The sequence below is a fragment of the Epinephelus lanceolatus genome, chromosome 19 (genome assembly GCF_041903045.1).
Source record: "Epinephelus lanceolatus isolate andai-2023 chromosome 19, ASM4190304v1, whole genome shotgun sequence".
NCBI lineage: Eukaryota > Metazoa > Chordata > Actinopteri > Perciformes > Serranidae > Epinephelus > Epinephelus lanceolatus.
In genome coordinates, this window is record NC_135752.1 from 30,935,162 (window position 1) to 30,948,699 (window position 13,538).

Consider the following 13,538-nt stretch of genomic DNA (forward strand, 5'->3'; position numbering starts at 1 on the left):
CTGTAACTAACTGCACTCCCTGAAGAATTATTATCATATTTTTGGAAGAATGAAAGAGTGATTCCAGAGAGAAGCAGACAGAGGGGTCTACAGTCTGTGTTTGAAGGATATATCCAGGATGTCAAACTGACTCAGCAGCAACAACAGGTTAAAAAGACAAAGATAGTTAGAAGCTAAAGCCGAACTATAGGCTACAGATCACAGTGTAAAAGTGAACCACCACATCACTGCTGATCGCCACACAAGACAATGAATATAAAAGGAAACTTTGCTGATATTGAACCAGCTGTGTGGCATCACAGTGTGTGCAGATGAACAGTGTTTGGCTTCGCCCCCGTGCTGCTGCCAGCACCCTGACACGACACGACACGACACGACGTGCCCCAGGCACAACATTTAGCTCCTAATCCACAAAACCAGCCTGAAAATGAGTCAGTGGAGTTGATATTTAATTCTGATAGTTGTAAAAAGGTTAACAAAATTCCCACAAATCAACATTAAAATTTTAGAGGGACCCATTTAACATTAAAAAAAACTGAAATAACATTTCAAAGTTTATGAAACAACATTGCAAAATCAGTATTTATTCAGATTTCTAAATCAAACCATAATTCAACAGTGATTCAATCATGGTGTATGACTTTGATTTAACTGTGAAAAAATAATATAAGCTGGGATAAAGAAATTGAAAGTGATCTCATGCAACACTCCGACAACAGGAAATAGTTTGAGGGATAAATCAGTGAAGAGGAGTCATGAGTGACTTGTTGAGTTTTGATGGATTTGCTTTGCTGTGCAAACACACAGGCCCTGCTCTTTACAAAGGTCCCATCCCAGACACTTTATCAAAGTTTCTGAGCTAGGAAAAGAAAAAAGTTAAGCGCTGAATATCTGCTGTAGGCCTATCTGTTTAAGAAATTTTGACTTTTGACAAAACAAATGCTGCTAAACATTAAGACAACTCAGTCTCAAGACACACACCTTCAAGGCATGTGTCAAGTTGCTCTGTGTTAAGATCTGAAAGGCGTAAGCGCTCAGAGGCCTCGGGCAGTTTCTTTTTTTCTTTTCGGAAGAAGCATTTGTCTTAAATCCTCCTCTTGAACCCGTCCGCTCATTTGCATAGGTCATAAAGTTCTATCAGATTTAGACGATGAAGAGTTGTGTGTTCGCGCCCTGAAATGACAGCTTGACAGTTTTTGTTTTTCAAAGTTTAGCGAATGACTCATGCACTCAAAGTGCACTTTAGACTTCAATAAGAGGAGTCTTTCTTCCTCTTCTTTCTATTCCCCACTCTCCTTTGCCTTGATCTGTACGATTATTAAAGGTAAGCCAGTTTTCCAACCTGTGCGTTATGCTGCGTGCAGGACACTCACACTGGTGCTTGTGCAATAACAGACTGTTTTGACTTTTTTACCCTGAAACAGATTGATCTCAGTCATTTATCTCATGGGCAGGAGTACTTATGACTGTGCTATTCAGCTCCTGTAAAGTAAACTCTTTCACTTTAAAGGTCAGGTTCTTCGCTTTGAGCAGCCAGACAGGCATCTCAGGGAGCCATTACTGAACTGTAGCGCTCAAGGCATCCTCTCATAACTGATGTTCTCTCACATTCGCTGACTTCAGACATCAGAAAGTGATTTCACTTTGGGAAAAACCTATACTCTCCTTTAGCTGCCAGGGGAGTGCAAACGTGTGTGGCTGCAGCCTCCGCTTGGCAGGGAGAAATACATTTTCATTGTTATCAGCTTCAGCTGGTTAAATGCTAAATTATTCATGGGGAGGTAAAGGCTTGCCCTCATGAGATTAGTGCGCCTAATTGTTCATCCCGTTTGCTGCTTGAATGCAGGAGCGACGCTGGCTGAACACCAGCATCCTGGATGATTTCATTAATGGGAAAAAGAGAGAAGACATTTGGAAACTATTTACAGAGCTCCTTAAACTTTTAATGCCCTCAGCTAAGCCAAAAAAAAAAATCTCCAACTATGCAAGCTAGGAAAATTAAAAGGAAATTAGACATCAAGTTGGGAATAAGCAGTTGATGTTTAGATGTCATCAGTTTCACCATGAGTTACCCTCGTAACATTTTATTGACATTTAAGAAAATAACTATTTTCTAATTTTCTGTTTAAAACAAACCTCAGAGCCCCAAAAGCCTTTTAAAGCAATTTTATAGTCTTTGAATCCCTTTATTTCTAATGAAGATCTCCTGCATGTCCAATCAGTAGCTGATGCACCTTTCGAAAACCTTAACGTGTCAATGGCCTCTTTTCAAGCTCATACATGAAGATTCTATTATCCTCCTCTGCAGTGTTGTCTTCCCAGTGCATTTCTTCATTAGCAAAAACACCATGCATTATGAATAAGGTGCTTTTCAACCTTTTTTCTGTCATGACACATATAAAAATCCCTGTTGTCCACAACATTATACAATTTCTAAATATCTGCAATGCCTAAAATATCACAAAAATATCACCACTGTGTTCATTCAGTCTATAAATAAACTTTAACTTATTACTTTCTGTGCGGAGGATAAACAGAAAACTGGTATGCTGGCTGCAACTGATGAAAAGCACATACGGAGCTCTTGGTTAACTGCTCCGAGGCTTTTTCTGTGAGTCAGCCTTGAAAAGCTCAGTGACAGGAGGGAGGGAGGGGGGGCAATGCTGCAGTCACACTGCTGTCTGCAGTGGATGGATATTTGTTGGGCACACACTCAACTCCCAAACATAAAGTTTGCTGCTCTATATGCTAATTATATTCTGCCTTAATGTGCCTGCAGAATGTGTGCTCACCTATGAGAAGAGGCATCTGAGTGTTTTTGTTGAAAATGGATTCATTAATATGAGCACCTAATCAAATGAGAATTATCACCCAACTCTGCTTTTAAGCTTCTTTAGGCACTCTGTTGTGAATTACACGGAAAACAGACAGTTTGATCTGGTGAAGAAAGCAGAACATTTAGCAGCTAAAGAGCCAGAAGTATTTCTCAGGAGTTAATTGTGACCAAACCAAAGGTAAAAATCTCTGGGAGAGGTATGTATTATATTTATAGGTGCCTTTCAAAGCACTCAAGGACACTTCACAAGACACAGTTAGAAAAACAAGCAGCATTGTACCCATACAGTAGATCATAAAATCAAACAATTCAGAAAAATATGACAAAAGTTAATAAAATGACTAGACAAAATTATGAATATTTAGTATAAACGGGGCAGCACGGTGGTGTGGTGGTTAGCACTGTGGCCTCAGGGTTCCCGGTTCGATCCCGGGTGTGGGAGTCCTTCTGTCCGGAGTTTGTATGTTCTCCCCGTGTTAGCATGGGTTCTCTCCTGGCACCCTGTCTTCCTCCCACAGTCCAAAGACATGCGGATTGGGGATTAGGTTAAGTGATAACTCTAAATTGTCCGTAGGTATAAATGTGAGTGTGAATGGTTGTCTATCTCTATGTGTCAGCCCTGCGATAGTCTGGCAACCTGTCCAGGGTGTACCCTGCCTCTCCCCCATTGTCAGCTGGGATAGACTCCAGCCCCCCCGCGACCTTCAAGAGGATGAAACGGTTAGAAGATGGATGGATGGTATAAACGGTGTATAGATGGTAAAGTTGGTATAGATGATAAAATGAATTGGATTGCAGAAGAGGATCTAAGAGTATGGGAGGGTGTGTAGATATGAAGGGGTTCAGACAGGTAGGAAGGGGCTTGATTATGACGGACCTTAGAGGTGAGCGTCTTGAAATCAATGTGATATTTAACTGGATGCCAGTGAAGCTGCTGGAGAACAAGAGTGATATGATCTATGGAGAGGGTTCTGGTAATGATACAGGCGACTGAATTCTGGCCCAACTGGAGTTTATGAAAACACTTAAGAGGGAGACCAAAGAGGACAGAATTGCAATAATCAATATGGGATGTAACCAAAGAATGAAGGAGGATAGCAGCGCTCTGAGGTGTAGTGAAGATGATTAATATTTCGTAGATGAAAGTGTGCAGACCGAGTAATATTATTGATGTTGACCAAAAAGAACAGTGTACTACCCAGGATGACACCCAGACTCTTAACCTGAGGGGATAGACAGACATTGGAGTTGTCAGTGGTTAGAGAGAAACTGTGCAGTTTAGCCAAAGTAGATTTAATACCTACAAGATTTCCTTTCTCTGTTAAGTTTGAGAAAGTTGCATGAAAGCCAAGATTTAATATCCAATTAGCAGTCAGTAAGGAAATTGGGGGAAAGAGTGGAAGTAGGCCTAGCGGATAGATGGAGCTGGGTGCCATCAGCATAGCAGTGGAATTGGATGCCACATTTTCTGAAGATATGGCCAAGAGGTAGAGGGTAGATAATAAATAAAAGGGGATCGAGGACAGAGCCCTGAGGGAACGCCACTAGTAATTGAAAATCTGGAAATTTCTGATTTGAGAAAAATGAGTGCAGCCAGAGAAATAAGATTTAAACCATTTTAGAACAGTGCCAGTGACACCAATGATAGCTAACCTTTCTAGGAAGATGTTATGTGAGATGGTATCAAAGGCTGCACTCAGATCAAGAAGAATGAGAATAGTTAAAAGCCCAGAGTCAGCTGCCATTAAGATATCATAAGTACTACGAGAGGACAAAAACACGACACGACTGCAAATAAATGCTAATGTTGCTCTGTGCCTGCAGGGTGTGTAAGTTTGTAAAATTGCAAACTATAACAACTTTATAAGGTGATAATTTGTCAGGCTGTTTGTCCGTAGGCTTGTTTTAACCAAGACTCAGTTAATGCAGCTTTAATACCTTGGGTATTGGGTAGCAGAAAATAAGTCTTCACACAGTATGATGGTCTGCACTTTAAACATTTTACACCCATTATGGGTCTAGCGGGCATGCATTACCATTTTTCCAGCATGCTCAGCACCCTGCATAATGTCCTGAGATGCTGTCGCACCAACAGGAGATGCTTGAGCTTTGATAGCTGAGCAAGGAAGCTGACACACATCTCTGTTTGTCCCTCTTAGCCCACAGTTCATTTTTAACAAGAGACCGATGGTGCACTTACATCCATCAAATGTATGACACACTGTTTCCCTCCCTGTGTGGACACAGCAAGGTATGCGTTTCAAAGAAATGATGTCAATCCTAATTTGATTTCCTGTGCACTGCAGAGATGCTGGTGGCTGCCGCAGATACCAGGGGACTTGTTTGGGGAAAACGATACGGTGGGTCCAATTAATCATGGGATGCACTTAGAAATGGGTAAATGGAATTTGAAATGAGCACTTTTGTTTCATTAACTTATAAAGCCTCTGGGGTTGACAGAAAAAGCAGGATGAATGCATCAACAGTCTGGGCAAGAGGAGAAAAAAACTCAAATGGGAATGAAATGGAAAAGCAGCCCATGGCAGACGATTAATGGCTGGGAATTGGTTAAGCCAGCTCGAGGAATGTCCTATTAATTACTTCAAATACTGTGGTGGCTACATTTCTTTGAATAAGCAAACAGCTAACTGGTTCTTTCAATCCACCAATGTCTGCTGTGAATCATCTAACTGGTCTGTTTGCTCGGGTTAGATATGATTCACTTACATGTTGTCACATTACTGAATTAATTAGAAGTTTATCTTTGAGATGTGATAATGATTATGATAATTTCTTGATTCAACATTTGATTAAGGAATCTAACATCCTTAAAGTCTACTGGCTTATATTTTCTGACAGAACAGTTCAGTATTTTTATATTTGTGATTATTTCTTTTAACACTTTTCTGTGAATATATTCAAATAATTCAAATCTTGTTTTTATTGGGTAACTAATGATTTTATACACACTGTTTCTGGATGTGGAGTTGATGAGGAGACGGGTAGGGATGAAGGTGTCTATGAGCAGGGGTGTGCGTTTGTGGATGAAAGCAGAGCTGAAGCTGGCAGGCAACAGGGAGGAGAGGGACAGAGAAGTAAAGGAAATCCATACAGAGTACAAGTTTGGATTCCTTTTCAGCAGAATTTAAAAGAACTGATGTTGAAATGAAATGTGTGCTTTACTTTAATGAACATACAGTTTAGTTTCAGCAATAAAACAATATAAATACACTGATCAAAAAAATTAAAGCTCGAAAAGCTTTACTGATGTACAGTCAGTAGAAACCAAAATCATCAACACACTGAGGGCTGGATTCAAAATTACACCAAAGTAAGTAGGTCTGGGCATGATCCCGATGAGTCTGCGGATGGTGTCCTGGGGGATCTCCTCCCACATCTGGATTAGGGCATCAGTGAGCTCCTGGACAGTCTGTGGTGGTACTTGGCAGCATCGCATACACCAATACACAACGTCCCATAGGTTGCTCAATTGGATTTAGGTCAGGGGAATGAGAGGGCCAGTCAATGGCATCGATGCCTTTCTCATCCAGGAACTGCCTACACACTCTGGCTACATGAGGAGGAACCCAGGGGCCACTGCACCAGGAGGAACCCAGAGCCCACTGCACCAGGAGGAACCCAGAGCCCACTGCACCAGGAGGAACCCAGGGCCCACTGCACCAGGAGGAACCCAGGGGCCACTGCACCAGGAGGAACCCAGAGCCCACTGCACCAGGAGGAACCCAAGGCCCACTGCACCAGGAGGAACCCAGGGCCCACTGCATCAGGAGGAACCCAAGGCCCACTGCACCAGGAGGAACCCAAGGCCCACTGCACCAGGAGGAACCCAGGGCCCACTGCACCAGGAGGAACCCAAGGCCCACTGCACCAGTGTAAGGTCTGATGATCACTCTGAGGATTTCATCCTGGTACCCTAACAGCAGTCAGGATGCCATTTGCTATGACACAGAGGTCTGTGTGACCCTCCAAGGATATGCCTCTCCAAATTGACACTGACCTACCACCAAACCGGTCATGCTGGTTGATGTTACAGGCAGCATAATGTTCAGACTCTTTCACACCTGTCACATGTGCTCAGTGTAAACCTGCTCTCATCTGTGAAGAGAACAGGGCGCAAGTGGCAAATCTGCCAATTTTGGTGTTGTCTGGTGAATGCAAATGGAGCTGCACAGTGCTGGGCTGTGAGCACAGGATCCAGAGGACGTTGGGCCCTCGTGCCACCCTCATTGAGTCTGTTTCTGACAGTTGGGTCAGAAACATGCACACCAGTAGCCTGCTGGAGGTCAGTTTGCAGGGCTCTGGCAGTGCTCCTCCTGTTTCCCCTCACACAAAGGAGCAGATACCGGTCCTGCTGCTGGGTTGATGCCCTTCTACGGCCCTGTCCAGCTCTCCTCATGTAACGGCCAGTCTCCTGGTATCTCCGCCATGCTCTTGAGACTATGCTGGGAGACACAGCAAACCTTACGGATGTACCATCCTGGAGGAACTGGACTACCTGTGCAACCTGATTGGGCTGCAGGTACCTCATGCTACCAGTAGTGACAGGGACATGTGTATAACACAAAACTAGAGAGGAATCAGCCAGGAAGGATAAGGAGTCAACCAAAAGCCATTTCCTTTTTGAAGGCTGTCTTGCTTTTGCCTCTCCAGTGCACCTGTTGTTTCTTTCATTTGCACCAAAGCAGGTGAAACTGATTCACAATCACTTGTGCTTCCTAAATTCACAGATTGATATCCCTTAAGTATAACTGACTTGGTGTTATGCTGTGACCATTAAATTTTCCCTTAATTTATTTGAGCAGTGTACATGTGTATCTTCCAAACATTCACATTACATGTACATTCCAGGACACGAACCATCATATACAGAAATTCATGCATGAATGCCCCAACTGGAATTTCCATATGTGCACACATGCACATTTTTCATAAATGTAATGTGTCTGCAGAAATGCAACCAGATGTAAATCCTTTTGCATGCACACACACATATGCATACATGTCACATGTACATACTTTGTATGTAGATACAGAAATCCGTATGTGCAGTATCAGCACATACACTCAGTGAAGCTTCTGTAGGCATGCCCAGCTGAAGTTAATGCCTGATGCAACAGTCCAGCAATAAATCCTACTTCCATGAAGATTATAATATCCAATTTCTTTGCTGAAACTGTTATAGAGAGGTGTTGATTCTATTGTGGTTATTTTGGTTGTGGCTTTGAATAATATTGTGTTATGCTGAGAGGGGCTGCTGATGTTTAGTCTACTGTTGGTGGCGTAAATGCGGTGGATTTCTTGTGTTTACGCATGTGAAAGCCTTGGAGGAGAAGGGAAAATCAAAAATGGATTGTATGAATGAAACATCAGTTCAGAAGTCTCAAATAAAGTAGAAGTTTCAAGCAAAGCAGCGATGATGTGTGAGGCATAAAATGGGGGAAATGTTGGCCAAATGACATGCATAACCACGGGACCATCATAAAAAATGTAAAACTGTATTGGAGAAGGAGGTTGCACTTGAACATTGGGATTCTCAGTGGAGCGCCAAACCCAAAATCCAATAAGCATATTTTTAAAGGAAGTGAAAAAGTAGCACATCTCAGGATTTCCAAGTCAACGAGGACAAAATATTCACATTTTGTTCTCGTTGACTTGGAAATCACAGATAGTAGCACACATTTTTACGTTAAAAAAAGAAGTAAAACATAAGCAATATATCTCCTATCTTATTCCTATTTTATTATTTTTTTGGTGGAAACAAGACAAACCACTTTGCAGTTCAGCAGAGGAACGATACAACACAACAGTAGGTACATGATGGGCCTGCCAAGGTGAACAGGGTGTCCTGCCAGCCCTGCCACAGAAGACGAGGCACAGTGTACATCTCTGGGTGTTTTCCTTCATGGCTGCTAGAGCAGCAGCAGGAGTGAACATCTTGTGAATATAAAGAGTAGTTCAGAGCAGACCATGCAAGATTTTCCATGATAGCAGGGGCACCTTGGCATCAATTCTGGTATTTATTTTCAGCAGCAACTTTTCAGCACTTTCTGATGACCGCAGACTGAAACAGGTTTTTATGTGTTATTAAAGTGCCACGAGGCAATTGATGGTTCACAGCATACGCACTGCGAGACCTTTTGTTCATTTGATTGTATCTATTTTATTAACTGCACCTGACTGGCTGTTAAATAATGGATAAAGCTTTAGGTCAGAGAGTTTTTTTTTACATATAGTTCGAATATAGTTGACCAAGGGTGTTTGTAAAACTCTGGGAAACCACAAGTTTTGAGAAAAGTTTTCTCCTGAAGTTCTCTAATAAGTGGTGAGGAGTTGCTTCAATTTTTGTTGGCTGCCTTACTTTAATATTGTTCATAAATTTATCAGTCATGGAGGAGCTAGTGGTGCGCTATTTGATTTAATAGGAAGAAATACAGAAAGAAATGTTGCTGATAAGTCATTTGGAGTACGTTGTACTTCATTCTGTTAGTAATGGAGGGATGATGGTTATGATATGAAACTTTTTCCAGTAGTTTGTTACTAGACTTTCCCAGGGCTGTCTTGGTTTCTCATAATGATCAAAACAGTGCAGTCGTAACTGTGTTTTCTTATTTATGATAGCATAGAGCTCATATATAAGCGCAGTAAGTCCTCCACAAAGGGCCCTGGTTTCTTGCCATTAGTAGAAAAAGGTTTATTTCTCCCCTATTTCTTTCTTATTCCTGCCAGCAGCTGCCTAAAATGCTGTGGATACGGTTATGAAAGAGTTAATAGGATTTGCTCATGTGAAAAAAGGATGTTCAGCCTGATTAAAATATGTTTTGGATTTTCATAAAGCGGACTGTGACATGCAATATGTCATTATTTCAAAAGCAAATGTGATTATTAATAAAGATGCATGTCTTTTATCCATGTAAGCAGCAGAGCTCTATAGATGGCAACATCGGCCTGTCAGTCGCTTGGTCCAAACTGAAATATCTCAATAAATGTTGTATAGATCGCCATGGAATTTGCAGATATTCATGGTGCCCAGAAGATGAATCAAAATGCACCACGAAGTTGATGTTGATGGCTTTGCGTGAAATGTTTTGACAGCTACTGAATGCATTGGTACAAACTGTGGCACACACATTCATGTTCTCCTCAGGAAGAACTGTACTCACTTTGGTAATCCCATAATTTTCCATATAACACCATCATCAGATTGAATTTTAATTAGTCCAGTGCTTTGGTTAATACCTGAATACCTGCAATACAAATGACTTTCCTACCAGCCTCTACTTTGTGTCTCATGCTAATAGGCCACAAGGAACACTGCTCAGCCGGTCTTTCAATATTTCCCAGTGGCCACTTGTGGTATTACAGCAAAAATATCCCCTATCACCCAAAAAGCATTTTCCCTATAGAGCTCGTAAGTCACGCCCCTTCCGGTAGACCCCCATCGGACCTTTAGGCTTGGAAAATATGAATGGGAGTCAATGGAGAGAAAATTATTATTTTCTCATCCCAGTCATTAAATGCCTTGGATTACACAAATGTTTTGTGTGGGTCTAAATAATATTTTTTCATGTTAAAGGGAAATTTCAGTTTATTTCAACCTGTCTCCTATCATCCTAAATTTGTTTCAAGTGACTAGTGACATAAAAATAATAGTTAGCATGTTAGCCGTTAGCCTAGATACAGCCGGGGCGCATAGTAGCATCAGACCTGTTAAAACGTAAGTGAACAGGCAACCTTCAAGTGCAAAGTTAGTCCACTAAACAAGCTTTTTTTCCACAAAGACCGCCTCATATCGTTAGGATAAATGTCAGAGAACATATAGAAAACGACATGTAAACGTGTTGTCTTACCTTACAGGTGTGGTGCCATATTTGTTTATCCCTCTAACTCTGCTTTCCAAAGCGCGGCCGAAATATCATGAGAACAAGCAGCAATCTCATACCGTGCCTGAAATCTCGCGAACTCTAGATAAAGCCCAGCTGGATACTACTCCAGGTGGAGGTGTCTCGTCCTCGGTCACATCCAGACCTTGAAAATAAAGCTGCAACCGGTCCCATTCCTTGCAACAGAGGCATTCCTCTTCTGTGGGCACTGGGGCACAGCATTCACAGGTACACCACCAATCTCCAGAGTTGCGCAACCTTGCAGCAGCCATTCCTCCTCTCTCATCCTCTACCTGTTGCACCTCTCTCTCTCTCTCTCTCCTCCTCCGTTCTTCAATTTCACAAAGCTCTTCGTCAGTGTATTCTGGCTCAAATAAATAAGGGCGGCCATCAAACTCTCCTCCACAAAGTCGAAGTCTGGCAAAAAGTCAGCCATTATTCTATAAATCTTTCATAAAATAAATGAATGAACTTTTCAGGCTACTGTCCGGTTCTGCCTTCCAGCTGTTGCTGCTTGTTCTCGCGAGATTTCAGGCATGGTATGAGATCGCTGCTTGTTCTCACGGTATTTCAGCCGCGCTTTGGAAAGCAGAGCTAGAGGGATAAACAAATATGGCACCACACCTGTAAGGCAAGACAACACGTTTACATGTCGTTTTCTGTATGTTCTCTGACATTTATCCTAACGATATGAGGTGGTCTTTGTGGAAAAGAAGCTTGTTTAGTGGACTAACTTTGTACTTGAAGGTTGCCTGTTCAATTACGTTTTAACAGGTCTGACGCTACTATGCGCCCCGGCTGTATCTAGGCTAATGGCTAACATGCTAACTATTATTTTTATGTCACTAGTCACTTGAAACAAATTTAGGACAATAGGAGACAGGTTGAAATAAACCGAAATTTCCCTTTAAGAGTTTGACAGTTTATTGTATGATTCTTCAGTTAAAGGCTGTGGAAACAACGTAATGAGAAAGACTACATTTCACCTATGTGACGTCACGTCATCACTCTTTCCCTCCACTTCTCAACTCACAGTGCTGCTGCTGCGTCTTCTGCCACGATCTACGGAGCCATCAGATCAAGATGCCAGTGTGTTTCGTACCTGAATGTCACCATTCCAACAAGGACGGCTGTTGTTTCTTTCGATTTTCTTTCGAGGCGGTGAAGTGTACCAGAGACACAGCCATGTTCTGAGTGCGAGTGGTGACGTATATCATACGCGTCGAGAGCAGCGAAGAGCTGTAGTCCACAAAGCGCTCTCACACAAAACCTAACAGTATCAAACTTCTTCCTGCTAAACTGTAGCCTTCTTTGCACGAAAAAATATATTAAAAATTCACAAACAACATATGTGAAATTCATGGCACAATTCAAATGGGACCAGAAAATACTTTTCATCTAGCCAATGAAATACATTATGAGAAATCGATTTTTAAGGTCCAATGTACTGGAAACAGAAACACGCAATTAACGAGCTCTATAGACCACCACTTTAAAAAAGATGACTGTAAGTAACAGGGCCAATTACCTGACACTCTTAGGCCTCCACAGTCAATATGTGGAATGTTTGATACTCAGTTTCATTACCCCTACGTTCAATTTTGGGGGTACCCCACCTATAAAGGGGTGTCTCCTGCCTTGCCTCTCCCCTTTTGCTGTTGTACTCCATGGGAGAGATAAATGACATTGCACTCTGATTGTAATTTCCGTGTATTAGCACTGTTAAGCTACTTATAAGTTCAATTTTCTGCCTAAACTTATTGTATAATATGCTAACATACAGTACAGGCCAAAAGTTTGGACACACCTTCTCATTCAATGCATTTTCTTTATTTTCATGACTATTTACATTGTAGATTCTCACTGAAGGCATCAAAACTATGAATGAACACACGTGGAGTTATGTACTTAACAAAAAAAGGTGAAATAACTGAAAACATGTTTTATATTCTAGTTTCTTCAAAATAGCCACCCTTTGCTCTGATTACTGCTTTGCACACTCTTGGCATTCTCTCGATGAGCTTCAAGAGGTAGTCACCTGAAATGGTTTCCACTTCACAGGTGTGTCTTATCAGGGTTAATTAGTGGAATTTCTTGCTTTATCAATGGGGTTGGGACCATCAGTCGTGTTGTGCAGAAGTCAGGTTAATACACAGCCGACAGCCCTATTGGACAACTGTTAAAATTCATATTATGGCAAGAACCAATCAGCTAACTAAAGAAAAACGAGTGGCCATCATTACTTTAAGAAATGAAGGTCAGTCAGTCCGGAAAATTGCAAAAACTTTAAATGTGTCCCCAAGTGGAGTCGCAAAAACCATCAAGCGCTACAACGAAACTGGCACACATGAGGACCGACCCAGGAAAGGAAGACCAAGAGTCACCTCTGCTTCTGAGGATAAGTTCATCTGAGTCACCAGCCTCAGAAATGGCAAGTTAACAGCAGCTCAGATCAGAGACCAGATGAATGCCACACAGAGTTCTAGCAGCAGACCCATCTCTAGAACAACTGTTCTAGACTGCGCGAATCAGGCCTTCATGGTCAAATAGCTGCTAGGAAACCACTGCTAAGGAGAGGCAACAAGCAGAAGAGATTTGTTTGGGCCAAGAAACACAAGGAATGGACATTAGACCAGTGGAAATCTGTGCTTTGGTCTGATGAGTCCAAATTTGAGATCTTTGGTTCCAACCGCCGTGTCTTTGTGAGACGCAGAAAAGGTGAACGGATGGATTCCACATGCCTGGTTCCCACTGTGAAGCATGGAGGAGGAGGTGTGATGGTGTGGGGGTGTTTTGCTGGT